The sequence below is a fragment of the Tachyglossus aculeatus genome, chromosome 3 (genome assembly GCF_015852505.1).
Source record: "Tachyglossus aculeatus isolate mTacAcu1 chromosome 3, mTacAcu1.pri, whole genome shotgun sequence".
Taxonomy (NCBI): Eukaryota; Metazoa; Chordata; class Mammalia; order Monotremata; family Tachyglossidae; genus Tachyglossus; species Tachyglossus aculeatus.
The window spans coordinates 95,957,910-95,970,831 of record NC_052068.1 but is presented as its reverse complement, the minus strand read 5'-3'; the positions used below and the strand labels follow the sequence as shown (position 1 = coordinate 95,970,831).

The 12,922-nt window shown below is 40.7% G+C and overlaps 1 non-coding gene across 1 annotated transcript; it reads left to right on the top strand.

The window, feature by feature from the left end:
• Positions 1–4,532: 4,532 nt before the first annotated feature.
• LOC119926157 lies at positions 4,533–4,670 on the top strand. The gene has a single exon (XR_005450059.1). It is a non-coding gene; the product is annotated as a small nucleolar RNA SNORA7 (small nucleolar RNA).
• Positions 4,671–12,922: the final 8,252 nt, after the last annotated feature.

Genomic DNA, 12,922 nt, shown 5'->3' with positions numbered 1-12,922 from the left:
AAAGTAATCTTGTCATCACCCTCAGAATCAATATTTTTTTTTTATAATGCTACTTGTCAAGCACTTCCTATGTGCCAGGCACTGTACTAAACACTGGGATCGATACAAGGTAATCATGTTGGACACAGTCCCTGTCTCACATGGGGCTCAAAGTCTAAGTTGGAGAGAGGAGGTTTTATTCAGTCAGACATCTATGGGTTTATAGGTGCTAATGGTCTGTGACTCAGGAGTCAGCTAATACTTGAGGAAATTAGAAGGAACCTTTGCCATAATTTGGCTTAGTTGAGACTCAAAAGCCCTATATTGAGCAGGATAACTCTCCCAGGTGGTGGTGTTTTCAACACGACTTTCTGATTGGCTAAGGATTGCGGCTATTTGTCCCTTTCTTCTGGAGTCTATTAGCAGCTTTGGACTACCGACCTCATCTGGTTATAAACTACCTGATTTCTAAGGACTGCTCTGGAGCTAAGGTTATGGACAGGGACTGTGTTTCCCAACTGTATTGCATTGTACTCTCAAGTACCCAAGTGCTTAGTGCAGTGCTCTTCACATAGTATGCACTCAATAAATACCATTGATGATGATGGAAAAGCCTATCAATAATGTGGACATGTTGCCCTCAGAGATTCCGGGAGCTGGGCTCTGAGGTAGGAGTAATAAAACATGACTCCAGAAACTTTGCCCTTTCCAGCATAGCACAAACAGTAGGTTATCTCTTAACACTGGGTTTCACTCATGTACATTCAGTAATTTAATGGAATTTGCTATAAAAGGATTTCCTTCCCCAACTATGACTGGCCAATACAAAAATGATCACTGGGTGTATGATGAGTACATGATTATTTAGCAGCTTTAGATGCTAACAAAAGCCACTTGGATTTATAGAAATCTTAATTAAGGTAAGAACAATTTTTAGTAGAGCCATGAGTCAGGGGGCACCATAACATTCTTAAACAATGGAGCATGCAAGAGGTGGATGCTTAGCTATTTTCTTTATTCACCTAGTGCCTTCTTCTTCCAATACATATTTAAACCTGCATGTGTAGAAATAAAGATTTCACACTATAACGCTCATATTTTAAATGGTGCTATCTTAGGCCTGGGCAACCTTTTGGTCTTGAGGAAATGGGAAATTTTTATTTTAGGGTCTTGGATATGATTCTGCGAGGAAGTGATATCTAAAGGAATAGATAATCCCATTAGATTGCATTAATACATCATTCCGGGCCACTTTGGATTCCCTGGGTTATTCAGAATAAGTTTAAGGTAAACTCACAATAAACATAAGTCAGTGCACATCAAAAAACTACTAGAAAAGCTGTGATTTTCTATACCATTTCACAGGATAATAGGTTTGATTCAAAAGCCTGTATGAAATTGTTTTTACCCCCTCCTTCTAAAAACAGTTATGTAGAGTCAAAGAGTGAGTTTACCCTTTAAGAATTCCATTTGCAGATGGGAAATAGAGTGAAGACCTGAGTCCTGATGTGCCAAAAACCTCCTGTAACAATGTAATAGAATTAGGCTCATGATGTTGCAAAATACTTTTTTGAATTTAACATAAATGCAAGTGCCATCTTTTTTTCTGTTCCACCTGAGCATGCTTCTCCTTTATTACAAAATATTTTTTTTCTGAAGATGAAATCTGTTTTGGGATTGTCTCAGTGGAGGAATTTTATGAAATCCAGATGCCTGAAGAATCTACATTCACGTGTTCTAAGTACTGGGGTAAATACAAGGTAGTGATGATGATGGTATTTGTTAAGCACCATTTATTTGATGGTATACATGCCAAGCACTGTTCTAAGCACCAGGGTAGATAACAAGTAATCAGGTTGTCCCAAGTGAGGCTCACAGTCCTAATTCCCACTTTACAGATGGGGTAACTGAGGCACAGAGAACTTAAGTGACTTGCCCAAAGTCACACACCTGCCAAGTGGCAGAGTAAGGATTAGAACGTACACCTCTGACTCTCAACCCCGTGTTCTTTCCACTAAGCCACATAACCAGGTCAGACACAAGCTCAGGGGCATATGGGTAAATGCCAAAAGCAGCAACCATATTTTATGGGATAAACCACCTGGAATGCTCCATCTTTTCTAGAGTTTAGAAAGCAAGGGATAAATATGCTTTAAAGTGAAAATGCTATGGGTATGTCCAAATTGAATTTACCTTAATTCTGATAACATTTCAAAATAATATCACTACTACTTTGTCATGGTAAAGTGAAGCAGAGGATACCACCTTACGGAACTGGACAAATCACACTCATGTGTCAATAATGGTCAAAAAATAGCCACCCAATTTTGCCAACATCAAAATGGACACAGAATTCAGTATGGCCAAAAAGAGTTAAAAAGTCCAAAGAGATCTATTTGCCACTTCAAACCAAGTCAGGGATATTATTATCATTACTATAATTATATTTATATAATTATATATTATCCCTCCCTCTGCCCATCCGCCAAGCTAGCTCTCTTCCTCCCTTCAAGGCCCTGCTGAGAGCTCACCTCCTCCAGGAGGCCTTCCCAGACTGAGCCCCTTCCTTCCTCTCCCCCTCGCCCCCCTCTCCATCCCCCCATCTTACCTCCTTCCCTTCCCCACGGTACCTGTATATATGTATATATGTTTGTACATATTTATTACTCTATTTATTTATTTATTTATTTATTTTACTTGTACATATCTATTCTATTTATTTTATTTTGTTAGTATGTTTGGTTTTGTTCTCTGTCTCCCCCTTTTAGACTGTGAGCCCACTGTTGGGTAGGGACTGTCTCTATATGTTGCCAATTTGTACTTCCCAAGCGCTTAGTACAGTGCTCTGCACATAGTAAGCACTCAATAAATACGATTGATTGATTGATTGATTGATTGATATATTTACCAAACACTATGTGTCAAGCAATGAAGATATAAGTTAATCAGGTTAGGTACAGTATCAAAGGAATATGGATAACTGCTAAAAGCAACAACCACAATTCATGGGGAGGAGCCCACTGGAATTCTCCATTTTCTAGAGTGTAGAAAGCAAGAGAAGAAACTTTGCCCCACAGATTTTGAAGAAAACATTATACCAGTAGAGAAATGTTCTTTCTTTGGGAAGCAGAAGTGTGGCTTTAGTGGTAAGAACCAGGCCTGGGGGTCAGAGGACCTAGGTTCTAATCCTGTCTTTGACACTCTTACTTGTCTGCTCTGTGACCTTGGGCAAGTCACTTAACTTCTCTGCGTCCCGGTTACCACACCTGTAAATTGGAATTTAATTTTCCTTCTTCTGACTGTGAGCCCTGTGTGGGACAGGGACTGTGTGCAATCTGATCTACCCCAGCAATTTAAACAGTGCATGGCACATAGTTACTGCTTAACAAATGTCATTAAAACAAAAGGGAGAGAGAAAGGAAGAAGCAGGGAAGGAAAGGGATTAAAATTACAAATGGCCATATTTGGTCTAATCTCAAGTTCAGTAGAAGAGATGGAAGGGAGAATGGACAGGAAGCTACAGGTAAAAAGAGAAGAGAAACAGGAGTTAAGGGAAGATTGAGAGGGAGAGAAGGGAAAGGAGAGAAGAGAGGTGAGGAAATTAGGCAGAAAAAAAGCTTTGTTCACTACATGTCTCTGATAAACAGAAAGTATTGTGTAAATGTGAAACTAAGAAAATCAATGCTCAATGATAAGTAACTATTAAAAGAAAATTTTGATCACTTTTGCTGAAAGAAAACTTTATAAGGAAGAAAAAATAGAACAGTTACTTTTTGAACATTTAATAACTCTCTCTGACTCAACCTATGTTTCTGAATGTTTTTTTACTGTGCAGTTTAAGACTGAAAGAGAAATCCCTGATACAGCTTTTCCATCCCAAAGTCTTCATAAATGAACACAAGTGGTCTCAGATTAGAACTTACTTCATGAGATCCATTTGTTGACCACTTTTGCTGTCTGTGAGAAGGAATTGAAGTGTAGCAGGGATCCAATCCTAGAAAAGTGGCTTTTTTTCTAGACATGCTATTTGGCTGTCGCATCATGGACTAGTTACACATAAAGAAGAGGAAAAAATAATCAATTTTCCATTTGTTACATACTTTATGAATCTTTTGGAATTTATGTTGAAGTTCTCATGTTTTTTTCTCATCAGTTGGAAGAATTTGATATGACTTAGAATGAAGATTCTTCTGCTGTTAAATAGAAAATCATGGTTCATAAAGAATTTTTATATCTTTCATTTTACTTCAGTTATAAAGTTTGGTGCTTGGCTTGCTGTCTTACCATGAACTAGGGATTTGCTTTTTTTTTTCTCAACCAAGTGAGGGGAAGACAGACTAATTTTTTTCAATGAGATATTTTTATCACTACTCTACTGTGGATCATGCTGGATATGATGATGACATGCGGGCAGGAAATATGTTTTTTGTTATATCGTACTCTCCCAAGTGTTTATAACAGTGCTTTGCATGCAGTAAGCACTCAATAAATATGATTGAATGAATGAATGGCTTAATCATAGCATTTATTTTTTACTGAGTACTTCCTCTATCCCCCTCTCAGGATCACACCTGGAGAGTTTCCAGTACTCTACCAGTCTCGGTTCTAGGAGGGAGAGTCAGGCAGAGGCATACTCATTCCATTCCTAGTTTGGCCAGTGGCTAGCGAGTGCAAGGCAATCTGTTGCAAGTCAAAACTAACCCATGCTGGGCAGCAGCAGCATGGAAGCGAGTCCAGGGCAGAGACTCAAGTTTATTGCACGGAAGGAAGCAATGGTAAACCAAGAAAACTCCATGGATACAGTACCAGAAGGATTGTAGATGGAGAGCAGTGTGCTCTGGGGGACATGTGTCCATGGTGTCGCTATGAGTCGGAAACGATTTGACGGCACAAGACAAGACTTGCTCTATGCAAGTCACTGTACAAAGAGATGGGGAGACTAATATAATTATTAAGTTATCTGATGACAGGAACAGTATCATTTAATAATAATAATGATTTTGGCATTTGTTAAGTGCTTACTATGTGCAAAGCAATGTTCTAAGTGCTGGGGAGGATACAAGTTGATCAGGTTGTCCCATATGGGGCTCACAATCTTAATCCCCATTTTACAGATGAGGTAACTGAGGCACAGAGAAGTTAAGTGACTTGCCCAAAGTCACACAGCTGACAACTGGTGGAGCTGGGATTTGAACTCATAACCTCTGACTCCCAAGCCCATGCTCTTTCCACTGAGCCACGCTGCCAGACACTTAGAGTGTAAGATCCTTAGGGGCAGGAGACATGTCTTATGTCTTTGCTGTACTTTCCAAATGCTTAGTGCAGTGCATTGCATTCAGAAAGTGCTCAGTGAATACCATTACTACTTACTACAGTGAATGCAACCAGAAGGTTCTCAATAAGAATGATGATGGATTCATGTTTGTTTGTCAATCTTAGGAAGCATGTTCATTCTTGGAGCTGTAAATGGACTTTTCCAGTACAGTATCCATACTTCTGAGGGAGTCTGAACCAGGAACATCAGATCACTATCAGGGCACAAACAATTATTTTGTTCTGAAGTCAAGGGAAGGCGAATCTGCACATGGCAGCCAGTTTCAAGAGATCATCTTTTCCCTCAGTCTTAATTATTTCTGCCTATTAGCAGTGAGAAGCAGTGTGGCTCAGTGGAAAAGAGCCCGGGCTTTGGAGTCAGAGGTCATGGGTTCAAATCCCAACTCCGCCAATTGTCAGCTGTGTGACTTTGGGCAAGTCACTTAGCTTCTCTGTGCCTCAGTTCCCTCATCTGGAAAATGGGGATTAAGACTGTGAGCCTCACGTGGGACAACCTGATCACCTTGTAACCTCCTCAGCGCTTAGAACAGTGCTTTGCACATAGTAAGTGCTTAGTAAATGTCATTATTATTATTATTATTAGCATAATATACCTAGGAAGCTTCATCTTCCTATTCCAGCTCAACTTGTCTGTCTATTCACTCCCCCCAGCTGAGGTTATAGCCAACAAAGCTTGGCACTGGTCACTGTGGACCACATGCTGATTTAGCAACCAGAAAAATGGTTTCATCTGCAGAAACCTGAAGCAGTGCAAACTGACTGGGATTAATCAGGTCTGACTTTAATTCCTTTTGGTAGTCTCATTTGAATAGAATATCAATCACCATGACCTCTTTTGACAATAACATTACTGTAATGTTTAATTTCATATTAATTCCATTGTAATTTGGCCAGCATTCATTCTCAGCATAATTCCTTTGGAATTATGTCCAGCATCCCCACGAATACCAAAATAATTTAATATGATGGATGCTATTGCTGTAAAAATCAAAGCAGCTAAATAACAATTTGCCATTTGTTAGAATGCACTACCCACGAATCATAGTTGTGCTGTTTTTTCTGAGCATTTAGCAGTGTTCATTTAACTCACCATTCAAAGGCTACTGCCTCCAGGAATCTTCCTTGCTCTGACTTGTTCTCCCAACCATTCAGCATAAACCATGGTACACAGTCTGTGTAATCACAGGGCCTCAGGGGATGCATTTATGTGGATTCTATTGCTGATTTTCCATGCTGATTGACTGAAAGCCCTGTGCAGGCAGACTCATATGTTCTTAAAATTTAACCATAATGTTTAGGATAATGTCATGTGTCTCAGGAAGAGCTTGTTGTTGATGATGACTGCTTTGAAGTTATTCTGGGACCTCCTTGGAACATAACAATAATTTGGCAAAATCCTTGTCTGATTTAAAGATCTAGATGCCTCAGTTACCTCAAATGTAAAATGGGGAATGAAATTATAAGCCCCACATGGGACAGGGATTATGTCCAAGCTGATTTGCTTGTGTCTACTCCAGTGCTAAATACAGTGTCTGGCACATAGTACGCACTTGAATACTGAAATCATTATTATTAAATGCTCTGCCAAATGGGAGGTTAAAAACAATGCTTCCCTAAATGACTTTGAATGGTATTTCCTAAGCCCTTACTCTGTGCCAGGCACTGTACTAGGCAGTGGGGTAGATACAAGCTAATCTGGTTGAACACCGTCCCTGTCTCACATAGGGCTCACAGTCTTTATCCTCATTTTACTGATGAAGTAACCGAGGCTCAGAGAATTTAAGTTACTTGCCCAAGGTCACACAGCAGACAAGTGGCAGAGCTGGGATTAGAACCCGAGTCCTGTTGACTCCCAGAACCACGCTTTAACCATTAGGTCACACTGCTTCTCTCCCCATAAGCCCATGTGTTTCCCTATCACCCTGTGTTGGGTGGCATAGTGTTTCCAGATCCCAGGCACATTTCCAGGAGTGCACTCCACTGACTCTGATGATCAACTGATGAATATTACTGGAGTGCACTTGGATCTGTGATCTTGGGGCATTTGATATTCACCCCTCCTTCAATCCCACAGCAATTATGTCTTGCTTTATGCCGTCGAGTCATCTCCGACCCAGAGCGACACCATGGACACATCTCTCCCAGAACCCCTCACCTTCATCTGCAATCGTTCCAGTAGTGTTTTCAAAGAGTTTCCTTGGTAAAAATACAGAAGTGGTTTATCATTGCCTCCTTCGGCCAATATATTTGAGTCTTCGCCCTCGACTCTCTTCCATGCCATTGCTGCCCAGCACAGGTGAGTTTTGATTTGTAGCAGATTGCCTTCTACTCTCTAGCCACTGCCCCAAGCCAGTCCTATAACCGAGACTGGTAGAGTACTAGAAACTCTCCAGGCGTGACCCTGGAAGGGGAAGCAATTATGTATCTATCTTTAAATTATGCATTATAAATTATTTATTCATATTAATGTCTCCCTCGCTGCCCAGATTGTAAGATTATTGTGGGCAGGTTTTGCTTCTGCCAGCTCTATTGTACTGTTCACTCCCAATAGCTTAATACAGTATTCTACACATAGTAAAAGCTTAATAAATACCATTAAAATAGACTGGAGAAAGAAGATAGGAAAAAAAAGAAGTGAGGGATTAAAAACTAGCCTCTTATTTGTGATTTAGAAAGCTTGCAAAAAAAAAAAATAGAGAAGCAGAGTGGCCTAGTGATCAGAGCACAGGCCAGAAAGTCAGAATAATTTGGGTTCTGATCTCAGCTCTGTGATTTTAATGTTGGGTGACCTTAGATAAGTCATTTACTTTCTCTGTGTCTCAGTTACCTCATCTGTAAAATGGGGACGAAGACTGTGAGCCTCATATTGGACATGGACTGTGTTAGCATGTATCTACCCCAGTGTATATTACAGTGCCTGGCACATAGTAAGCACTTAACAAATACCAGAAAAAAAATAGCTGTGACAGCAGTTGTGATAGACATCATAATGACGAGTCAATGCTTACAATTTATAAAGTGTGGTAAGAACCTTGATTTATCCATCCGTGGATCACAGGGAGCTCACTTTCTGGAGGATGTAGGGAAAAAGAAGCAAGTGGCCTACTGGATAGAACACAGGCTTAGGAGTCAGAGAACCTGGGTTCTAATCCTGGCTCCCCCACTTGTCTGCTGGGTAACTTTGGGCAAGCCACTTCACTTCTCTGTCCTTCAGTTACCTCATCTGGAAAATGGGGATTGATTGTGAGCCCCATGTGTGACATTGACTGTGTCCAATTAGCTTGTTTCTATCTCTGTGTTTAGTACAGTGCCTGGCACAGAGTAAGTGCTTAACAAATACCAGTAAAAAAAAAAAAATCTTGTTTCCATACTTGACAACCTATTCTCAGTTTTGTCCATCCCATCATTCTGCACGCACAAACACACACCCCTTCTTTTTTTAAAAGATTTGGGGAATGAACCACAGGTGGGTGCCATGCTGACCCAATCAGGCATTTGTAGAATGATGATCATCAGGTTAGTATGAACAAACAATCCTAGGAACTCAAAACACTGCAGCTGTGGGAACAAGGTCCTGCTGTAACCCATGAGTGACCCTCTTAGATGCATAAATGATAGAGAAAATCACTACTAAGAACAGTATTGCAGTGAGGGTCCCTCCCCCTCTCCATCTCCCCCACCTTACCTCCTTCCCCTCCCCACAGCACCAGTATATATGTTTGTACATATTTACTATTCTATTTATTTTATTCTGTTAATTTGTTTTGTTGTCTGTCTCCCCCTTCTAGACTGTGAGCCCACTGTTGGGGAGGGACCGTCTCTATATGTTGCCAACTTGTACTTCCCAAGCGCTTAGTACAGTGCTCTGCACACAGTAAGTGCTCAATAAATTCGATTGAATGAATGAGGGTCCCAGGGATCTGACTAGATTTTGGCCATCCATGAGCACAAATACAGAGTTACCCCAGGCCTTGGGACATGGTCAAGTAGCTCAGAGATTTTTAACATTTCAATTTGTAAGGCTTTCATTCCCTGTTAGAATCATGCTTGAAGAGATATTTAATGTTTGGGAAATGATTGGTAACCTACTCAGCAATTGCGTTTTAACACTGCACTTTTTCTTTTGCCTTGGTTTGATGATTCTACCATAATGGGAGGATTGTTCCTCTCCACAGGATCAGATTTTCTTCAATTTCCAAAGAGGCCTGTGGCAAGATAGGAACTATCGAGATTCAAAGAAGGCATTCACGTGCGGAGTGGTAGCATATGAAAAAATAAATAGAATGAAAAATAAGTGATGTAAAGCCCAAATTTCCCCCCACTATGTCATTTATTTTAAGGTACTGTTGCTCCTAGTGCTTTTTCTCTTAGCACTTGTTAAATTGTGAGAATTGTAACTGTACCATGACAGGAGAGCCCGCTGGGAAACCCACTGAGACAAATGTGTTACATGTTGTTTGAGTGAAGAGTTCATTTTCATAGTTAATCTGGTGTAACAGCCTTATACATCCCCTCTCCTGCAATCCCCAATGAATATAATATACTCATAACAGCCATCCTGACTTGAAGGTACTCATAGAAGGAGAAACATTTCACACCCATCTCATATCACTTGCGTGGTAGGAGAAGGCCACATAGTGTAGTCTTTCAATCAGTTGTATTTATTGAACACTTAGTGTGTGCAGAGCACTATACGAAGCACTTGGGAGAGTACAATATACAGTAAGCACTCAATAAATACGATTGAATGAATGATTGAATGAATACAATATACCAATATAACAGACACATTCCTGCCCACAACAAGCTTACAGTCCAGCGGACTGTAGTCTAGTGGAAAGTGCCTAAGAATTGGGTTCCAGTCCAAACCCAACCACTGACCTATTCTGTGTCTTAAAGGAAAACACACATGGAGACATATTCAGAACAAAATGCTACACTAAATCCAGGTCATACTATCAATACATCCTTCCTCTTTCCACGCTTTCTTTACACATCCTGTGTGTATCAGTCTTATTCAAAGACAATATTGCCAATGATTATAAATTTTATATTATTTGTTTATATCAATGTGTGTCTCCCCCTCTAAAATGGAAGATCGGGTAAGGATCGTATCTGCCAACTCTGTTGAATTGCCCTCTCCCAAGCACTTAGTACAGTGATCTGCACATGGTAAACTCTCAATAAATACCACTGATTGATTGATCCTCTGTTAAACTCTTCAGAATTATCAGTTTCTGGAGACCATTTGTTGCGCACCACCTTAACTCTTCCTTCCCCTTATGACTCAGAGGCAGAGCTGCCTTAGGGTTAATGGACTTGGGCGAGAGAGTCATTTGATACCCCTAAGAGGTAAGTGGCCCAAAGCAAACTGGACATTTTCAACCTCTGTTGTCCTAGCCATGAGTATAAGAATGATGTTTTGAAAGTTAGAGAAAGGATTTTTTTTCATGGTAGATTAGATTCTTGTTCAATAGTAAATCCTGAGGGAAGGTCTAGTTTGGGCTCCCTGAAAGTTTCTGTGACCCTTAGAACTGGAGAATGGATGCCAAGGGAGCTAGGGACCACCACACATCCACATTCACTGTCCTCTCCACTTCGTTTCCCAATCTCAATCCATTACACTGTCAGTAGCTGTAGGAAACACCCCTCCAACCTGGCCCAACAAGGAGTGGGAACCCAGAGGAGAACTACAGACCAGTAACTTACCCAGGGCAACACTTTGGGCCAAAACATCACTTGGTGGAGAGAGGCCGGCTCTATACTTGATCCTTCTGCAACATTGATTGTCCCTCCACAATGCCCCTGCCAGAGTGGCTCATCTATCCTCCATGTGCCCACATAGGTGCACATCTCACATGGAAGAAAGCCGAGCTGATTATTCACGTACAAGGGAAGAAATTAATTTTTTGTAGAGGGGCAAGAAATGCTGTGTAGCAGAAATGCACAGTAGGTAGGGGATGAAGCCATAAACAGAATAATTCTAGGCCACCTAAGGCTGTTATAGGAAGCCAGAGAGACAGTGTAATCAGCAAAACATACAGACTTCCCTCCCACATGGAACACTTAGAGCAGTGCAAGGAGTAAATTCAGTGAAAAGGAATTTGTATATTTCTCTCCCAGAGCAGACACCACAGGGTACTAATTGGTGGAGCTGAAACCAGCAAGAACACTTGAGAAACAATTTTAAGATTCTACTTGACAGATCCCTTATCTTCCCAAGAGGGCAATACAATCCCCACCCTTCTTAAGGAAATCAGCCCAGCCGTAGCACAAACCAAATGAGTTGTATAGTTCCAAAGATTTGGTCCAAACTCTGACTAGCTTGACTATATGCAGTTCCACAGCAGAAGCCATGATGAAACAGACACTAAATCAAGAGACGCTATTTACTGAGTACCTACTGAAGGTGAAATTGTTGGAAACACTTGGGGGAGGCTTTCCCTGAATTAGCCCTCATGTCCCCTATCCATCCTCCATGTAGCCTTTGCATTTGGGTCTGTACCCCTTTAGCATTCTGTTTCTCACCCCAGCCCCACAGCACTCATGTTCATATCCTCATACTCTACTATTTCCCCTATTTGTAATTTATTTTAATGTCTGTTTCCCCCTGTTGATTTTAAGTTGTATTGTACTTCATCAAGTGCCTAGTACAGTGCTCTACACATGATAAGCACTCAATAAATACCACTGATTAATTGACTGGGGTGTTCAGCAGAAACAAGACACACATCACCCATCCTCAAGAAGCTTCAATCCAATAGAGGAAGAAGACAAAAGTGATTTAAAAAGAGAGGGATTAGGAGGAGGAAAAAGGGAATTTGTCAGGATGGAATAGCTGAATAAATGATTGAATATAGAAATAATTCCCAAAACCTGGATAAGCATCTACAAATGAGAGGCAGTGTGGCCAAGTGGAAAGAGTGGAGTACTGAGAATCACAAGACTAGGTTCTACTCCCAGCTTTGCCACTAGCCTGCTTTATGTCCTTGGGTAAATCACTTGAACCCAAGGCCTCAGTTTTCTCCTCTGTAAAGTGGGGCTACGACAGCTTGAGAGCCCTATGTGGGACAAAGGACTGCGTCTGATCTGATGATTCCTGTATTTATCCCAGTGCTTAGACATAGTTCCCACTTAATAAATATCATAATTATTGTATGAATTCAAGTGCTGAATATAGTACATAAGTGGTAAGAGTCAGTGAACACTTCTAAATTTAAATGAATTATCTACCTGAATTCCAATTGGTTATTTCCTTGTTTCCTTTACCAAGACATCACTTCCTTCCAGGAAGTCCTTAGCCACTTCAGAGATATGTTATCTCGGGTAAGAGTCAGATCCTGTCTCCCAGTTCATTTTTGGCCAAGTGACCTTTGCCTAATCCTACCTGAATAGTCACACAACTAAGCTATGCTAAAAGAGGAAAATGGAGAGCAGGGTTTAGGAGGAGAGCATGTCAAGGTAGACAGAACACAGAGTTCAGATATCAACTCATTTAAGATGGTGAAGAAAACAGCCTTCCTGAAATAGGAAAGGGTATTTTGACATAAAACCTCCTCATGAAAAAGGACTTGTCTAACCCAGAGGCCCTGGGTTCTAATCATGGCTC